General features: G+C 33.4%; 1 long non-coding RNA gene across 1 annotated transcript; it reads right to left on the bottom strand.

Annotated features, from left to right (window-relative positions):
* Nucleotides 1–3472: 3472 nt before the first annotated feature.
* On the bottom strand, nt 3473–5644 carry LOC137649996 (uncharacterized). The gene is made up of 2 exons (XR_011045891.1): nt 3843–5644; nt 3473–3772 (listed from the first exon to the last, which is right to left on the bottom strand). It is a non-coding gene; the product is annotated as an uncharacterized lncRNA (long non-coding RNA).
* Nucleotides 5645–7971: the final 2327 nt, after the last annotated feature.

The raw sequence follows: 7971 nt of genomic DNA, 5'->3' as shown, positions 1-7971 counted from the left end.
AGATGCATTCTTTTTGTCCTTATTGTCTTCATGATTGGATTAGACCTTGACGTCTTGGCTTACGATGGTCTCGATGGTTTATCCTTTGACGATCGGATTCTGAAGATAAATACTTAATGCTTGTTTGATTTACGATGGCTGTTTAGAAAATCTTCCTCTTCTACTGACAGGGAAACAACTAAGAAATTGATACCATTGTAATAAATAGATTCTTCCTCTCTTGATCTAACCTGTGAATTTTGTACAAGCAATCAGATGTCTGCAGAGGTTGAATCGGAAAGATAAGGATTGAGACCAAGATGCAGAGAGGGTACCAGGTATTTGCTCAAAATCTGTGGTTTTTGCTTAATACCTAATTCAGGTATTCCCCGTGACGTCATGGAACGTCTGGTTTTCTACAATATTTTTCGACCCTGAACCTATATAAAGTCAACAGGAATTCCACGGGAATTAAAGTCTATGTAGTTCTTTGAAACTCTCTCTCTCTGTCTCTGTCTCTGTCTCTCTCTCTCTCTCTCTCTCTCTCTCTCTCTCTCTCTCTCTCTCTCTCTCTCTCTCTGACATGTTGAAGAAAAACGAAATTATTTATTCGATATACTTGTATGATACATAATATTCTATAGATCATCATGGAATTCAAGGTAAAAGAATCTGTAACTATTTTTCTCAGTAATATACTACAGACAATCATTCATAACGATAGATTACAAATGAACGTAATTTCCCTACATACCTCTGTTCAATTAAACCTAGTTTTTAATCCTATAGCGCTAATAGCAAGCATCACTTGTTGCTCATTAACATTTAAAAAAGAGACAACGTCCGGTATTCCCACTGATGTTTAAAAACACCATAGCTTATTATTTACGGCAAACTCAATGATTACCAAAAAAAAAACATCGGATATTTTCAAATATTCAGCAGTCGAAATTGAAAAGGTATTATATCTAATGAAAACATATTAATTGCATTCAGCCTCGCCTGCAGGTGTAACACAGAATCGCCAGCCATCAGAGAACAAAAGCTAAGTAAGGATAAAAACGTTTTAATGAGAGTCATTAGTTCGTTGACTATTTACGGACTAACGAAGCTCTCCCGTGTTATCGCCGATAACGATATTACACATCGCCATGAAAGACACAATGCATTTCAGGAATGTCCGTAGGACATTGGAAAATAACAATGCGTCCTCACTTCACTCCACATTCTCTACAGGTATAAACATAATAAAACATTAAATTGCATTATAGCGCACCGTGCCGGTTGACGCCAGGTTTATTTTACCAATGAATCATATTTTTGAAACAATATAGATGTAACATTACATATTCTAATAACTTCTACAAACTTCTGTACTGATATAGCAGTGCATATTTAAAACAAAATGAACAAACTTTCAAATTAACATATGAGCCTCCTCTGCCGCCCAGGAAAAACCATAGATAAAAAACAAAATCTCAAGTTTTGAAAAAACTATGGAAACCTGTGTATCCACGGCAATAATGCAGAGTAACTCGAATTTGAGTGGTGGAACCTCACTCTTTTACTACTAATAAATAATAATGATAATAATATTAATAATAAATTCGACTTGCTCGGGCTAGCGTGCGCTAGAAAGTGACCACTTACTAAATACCTCTTCAATCATCGAATAAGTTTCACCCAACACTAAAATCTCATTGGCCACTGCCTACATAACAACTGAACTTAAGTAACAAGACACTTAAGATCTGCTTACATGTCGTTAGGACAATTATTTTTCGCTATACTTCGTAATGCGAAAAAATTCTAGTCCTAACTTCACTCCACATTCTCTACAGGTATAAACATAATAAAACATTAAATTGCATTATAGCGCACCGTGCCGGTTGACCCTAGATAATACCAAAGAAAGGGAGAGAAGGAAAGAAATGGAGAGAAAGAAATAAATGTTCCGATTGAATGATTTACACATTTAACCTCTTTTTGAAGCCTTTGACAAACATGTTTACTTGAAACAGACTACTAACACTCATGTCTATGAAGACACCTATCATTGACGTTATCGTTTGCAATGTTTGAACTTGTAGCCACAATTTTAGCAAAAAATTCTGTTTGGTTACATTACAGGAGCATTTAAAAAACTTCTCAAAGATAAATCGATCAAAGGACAAAATCATTCCAGCTTCCTCTGTATCAAGCAAAATACATCAAATATGGAAAAGCATTTGTGACAACTTCCGATATCGAAAACTTCACAGTATTGGTGGTTTTTCATTTTTTTTTTCTGTTCAACTAAGAAATCTTCAAATTACAATAAACTTTATTCTCCATATCTCAGATAAGAAAACTTTAATGATCTATCTAAATAATAAAGAAGTTTTTCAATATAGGAAAATATAATCCGCACGGATTCTGCAACACCATATTATCCAAAAGATCCTTTGTATGCACCGATCTACCAGCTTAATGTTTCACAGGTGCTTGCAAAGATTTAACAAGTGAATTTTCCGTTGGATCTATGTAACCCCTCATTTCATGCATGCACGTTATGGCATAAATAGCTTGATCACTGGAGATTACTAAAGCGCCGGAATCAAATAAAAGCGTCATAAATAAAGCAACATACAATGGCATTTCGCTTTGCTCGTGACCATTATTGTAAGTTTCTCTTTGCTGAAAGACAAGTTGGTAGGCCTTGTCGGTGCTGTCATTCATCGATGATAGAAGATGCCCAAGACAACTGAGGTCCCCCAATTTCTTGTCCAAATTAGATGCCACCGTTAAAGACGACTGCTGGCATTTCATTGCATTCACGATCCTGGAAAGCAGATAACAAAAATAAAACATTGTACATATATACTTATAATTTCAAAAACCTTTACCTTCTATATCAAAGTTAAATTTCAGCGAAAAATTTCACTTTTCTTTTTTTTTTCCTTTTTTTGTTTATGTTTATCTTTGCCGTGTGTAATAAACCTTTTGTTACGTAAACACTCAAAGTTTAACAATAAAGTTTCCCTCGTTAATATCAACAGTCAAGATGGAGAGGACTTGTCACTCTTGAATATTCTACTTAAGAATTTTTACCTCCATTTTATTAATAACCTTTGGTATAAAGCACCAAACCTCAAGTTAAAGCATCAATTCCCTCTGTACCGGGACACCAATATTAGAGATTAAAAACCTCAACATATTTTTAAAAGTAGCAAAACAGTCTAAAGAATGAATAACTCTCACAAGTCCATAACTCTGAAAAATGTAAGCAAGAATTGACCATTAATCCATGTTAGTTGACAAAACTTCAAAAAATCCGCTCTTTTGTACTCTTTCAGTACAAGTTTAAATTCTTTGGTTTTCTATGATTTCCAAATCTGGCTTTTTGCTACCTACTTGCATTAAAATCGAAAATTTTTTATCTGGAACAATGTTCAAACATTGCCAAAGTACTTTACATAATTCTGTCGACTGCCTCCTGCTCCTTCATGTTTAATTTTAAAGATTCATTTGCTGTCCAGTTTTCAGCCACTCTTTTCATGATAAAAAAATGCGCTGTATTCATCGCTAAAAACTTCAGAATTACTCCAAACCTACTACTGAGGTGTCACAACATATAAATTTCCCAACACCAGAGGCGTCACAATATAACCATTAAATCTGAGGAGTCACAATATAGCGGTAAATTTCCTATGTCTGAAGCGTCGCAATATAGCGGTAAATTTCCTATGAGGCGTCGCAATATATTGATAAGATTGCCTACACCCGAGGCTTCGCAATGTGATAAATTGCCTACCTCTGATGCGTCAAAATATAGTAATTAACTGCCTACATCTTAGGCGTCACAATAGTGATAAACTGCCTACATCTGAGGCGTCACAATATAGTGCTAAACTGCCTACATCTGAGGCGTCACAATATAGTGCTAAACTGCCTACATCTGAGGCATCACAATATAGTGCTAAGCTGCTACAGTACATCTGAGGCGTCACAATATAGTGATAAACTGCCTACATCTTAGGCGTCACAATATAGTGATAAACTGCCTACACCTTAGGCGTCACAATATAGCGATAAACTGCCTACACCTTAGGCGTCACAATATAGTGATAAACTGCCTACATCTTAGCGTCACAATGAAGTAATAGGTTAAATAAGTCTGATGCAAGTATATAGTTAAAGTAACGACCAAAATAAAAAGAATGAATTTCTGCGTCAAAACGTGATCTCAACCAGAGCATCTGATATTTCTTCATTAAGTTCTCAACTAGCTTTGCTCAATATGTAAAAATACAGAAATACTTTATCGTTTTAATTTTAACAATACCTCTCACGACAAATTTCGTGGAAATTATGTAACAGACAATTCTGTCCAAAAGATATTCGTTAAAATAACGTTTTTGTTAATTCAGAAGGTTTGGCATCTAAACAAGGTCTTTAACGACATAGTTTATCCTAATACTGTAGTTACGAAATTTGCCTTCAGTATTCGTCCTCTGTAAACCTTTCCAAATACAATTTAGAGTCTGAAAACCAATTATACTTTCTTGTAAATAAATCCAAATCTTGAAGCTTTTAAAGTAAATATCTAGCATCCAATGCTCCTTCAAAAACAACCATCCGCAGCTATGCCATCATCTAAAAATACTTCAATCTTCACTTCCTTAGATCTCCAATATCTAACAGACTTAAGAACTTAGTAAAGATGTACCGCCGCTTTCAAAAATATCTAAAGATAATCCATTATAAAAACTTTTTAAATTTTTCCCCAATGAGAAAGATATTGGCAACGTTTTGATAGATTTCTATGCGATAAGCAGACTGTAGACTGATTAAATCCTTAAAAAGTTTGAAAATAAAAAAACAGCCTTTGCTTACCATTTCCATTCTTGGTCACCGTCAAAGGAATTATTTCTTATTTTTTCTGATACCAGTATCACCCATTCTCTTTTAATAAATTCTGCTTCGTCCCTTTCTGACCTATTGTTACCCAATCAAACAACCACAGTAACGGTTTTGAAATGGAATTTTGTGATCGCCCTTTTAGACGTCAATGACTATCTTACCGGACCCAATCTAATTCTGTTCAATGTATTGTGAATAACAACAACCAACAGGCGATTAAAAACAATAAAATAAAATAAACAATGTTCCAATTTCCTTGTACCAACTGCTAAGTATACAAAATAAAAACAGCTATATTTTCACTTATCTTTTCGACGTCTTTCTTGGTACATTCCCGGCTCCAATGTCAACGTCCTTTATTGAGCTCTAGACCTCTTCCATCAAAGTTGATATGAATCAACACTTTCCCTCGATCTTTAACTAGCTTGACACTTTTGGCGATGCTGCTCTTTGCGAACTAACTCGTTTCTGCGGCAGTTTTAGATGTTCCTTGTCCTCCAAGTTGATAAACAATCGCATCTAATGCTAACATTTTCGTATCAGTTTCCTCAAAATAACGCGATGCTCATTCAAATGGTTTTCCATCATACTTTGACGAGGTACGGATAATTGTTGAATATTCTGCTGGAAATCGGATAATAGATTGTCCATCACTTCTTGAAACGGTTTCAGCATTCTGATTGCTAGCGTGAAAACACTATTCACATCTGAAGCTGTATTTGACCCTGCCTGGCGTCCTGGCTAATAAATTCGACTTGCTCGGGCTAGCGTGCGCTAGAAAGTGACCACTTACTAAATACCTCTTCAATCATCGAATAAGTTTCACCCAACACTAAAATCTCATTGGCCACTGCCTACATAACAACTGAACTTAAGTAACAAGACACTTAAGATCTGCTTACATGTCGTTAGGACAATTATTTTTCGCTATACTTCGTAACGCGAAAAAATTCTAATTTGAAGTATCAGTGTTACCATTTTAGAGTACTGTTATTATTATTTTTTAATCATCATCATATCATCGTTATTATTATTATTATTATTATTATTATTATTATTATTATTATTATTATTATTATTATTATTATTATTATTATTATTGTTGCAGTTGTTGTTGTCGCTCTTATCATAAACCCAACAATATACTTTATAATATAAATTATTGTGGAAGTGGTGTTTCAAGTGATAAGAGATAAGTAACTTTTCCAAGAACGAATGTAGAAATTGGACTACAACAAATAATCAAAGAATTAAATATAAATAATACATAAAGAATAATTCTGCTCAAACTCTGAACAACTTCTATAAAAACGTAATTACATAAGCCATATGGCTTAAGATAAAAGCTTATACTCAAAGCCTAAATGTAGAAGTTTAATATTTTGATATTGATTTTTTACTAAACTAATTTTATACCTTTTCTAAATTTATCATATTTGTCTGATATTGTTTCATTTGGTTTTAGCAGAATTATTTTCAGTGGGACTCAATATTCAGGATAGACAGAATATGATAGATATCGAGAACTTTTTATTTTATTTGTTTCAAGCGTTACATGTAGCTCGGAAAATAATAATAATAATAATAATATTAATAATAATAATAATAATAATAATAATAATAATAATAATAATAATAATAATAATAATAATAATAATAGTCAAGTATTGACTTGAACTTATTTGCATTTCACGATCTATTTATACATTCTTATCAATATTTTACCAATGTTTAATTCCATTTATTTTTTTTATACAATCATTTAAGTTATATATTTTATTTTTCCTTTGTTTTTTACATCTATATTTCTTTCATTGAAAGTTTAGTCTTCAAATACAAGTACGTTATTGATGAACTAGTCTTATGTTTAAGCTATTGCCAAACCTGCTGTACCTCATTATCAAATAAAATACATACAATTCCCTGGAATTATTCGTATTTTATGCAAGCTGTATCAAGGATGATATTCAATGCGATAATATATAATTTTCCCAGTAATTCTAAAAGAAAGTCAGCAAAGGCGATACAGTTCCGGCTAACAATATCAACGTTGCATTAGTAATTATCCCAATAAGAAAATTAATAAAGAAATAAAGTAATGTTTTAACAGACTTATATGTTGAATGACAATTTTACTCTGTGATCAATATCTTCCGAAGAAGTGTTTTAATTCTTTCATTCTACCTTGTTTCGAGTATTTTTCTCCTGTCTGGTCTTCAGCTGCTGATTCTCATCCTAATTTGTTCGATAGGAAATTATGATCTAATCATTTTTTTACTCCTGGTCTAGATATTAATCTTTGGCACCGTCGTTGAATTAGTTCATTATGCATTTTGCATAAGGTGTTTTATATTTTTGACCATCCTTTACATTCATATCTTCCCGGACAGTTCCATCTTGTTCGTAATACTAGATATGTAGTTAATTCTGATAGTCAGGCCTTCTCCATCATGAGACTCTATGCTGCAAAGTGTTCTAGCAGTTTTATTCCAGCTGTGACCAAGTTGTAGAATGATCTTCCTAATCGGGTAATTGAACCTCAAAAATTCAAACTTGCAGCAAATGTTTTTACGTTGAAGAGGCTGACATAAGTCTCAATTTATAGTTTATATATGAAAGATTTGTTTTAATGTTGTTAATGTTTTTAAATTTTTTATTTTAACTTTTCAATATTTCTCAGATAGTTTATTTATTTCCTTATTCCCTTTCCTCGCAAGGCTATTTTTCCCTGTTGGAGCCATTGGGCTTATATCATCTTGCTTTTCCAACTAGACTTGCATCTGTGACGGGTCGAGAGAAAGGTTGCGACTCAAAGGCAGGAAGCAATCAACTGAGTAAATTTATTATAGAACACTCTCCTTTATATACAAAACCTCAAGGCTACAGGCATTTTCATGTTCATAAGACAGACAATGTTACAGAGGAAAACTGGAGACATGATTATTCAGGTTCTTTTTAGTGCGAGGGAAGAGCGCAGTTACAAGCATAATATATACAAAATAATTTTTGTACGATCGTGTGACACACGGTTGGTACATGGCTCCCCCCCTAAAAATGACATATTGTACATGTTAAATAGGGCGCCCTGAT

Source organism: Palaemon carinicauda, chromosome 11 (assembly GCF_036898095.1).
Source record: "Palaemon carinicauda isolate YSFRI2023 chromosome 11, ASM3689809v2, whole genome shotgun sequence".
NCBI classification, from domain to species: Eukaryota; Metazoa; Arthropoda; class Malacostraca; order Decapoda; family Palaemonidae; genus Palaemon; species Palaemon carinicauda.
The sequence above is the reverse complement of the archived record's forward strand: the minus strand, read 5'-3'. Positions and strand labels throughout refer to the sequence as shown.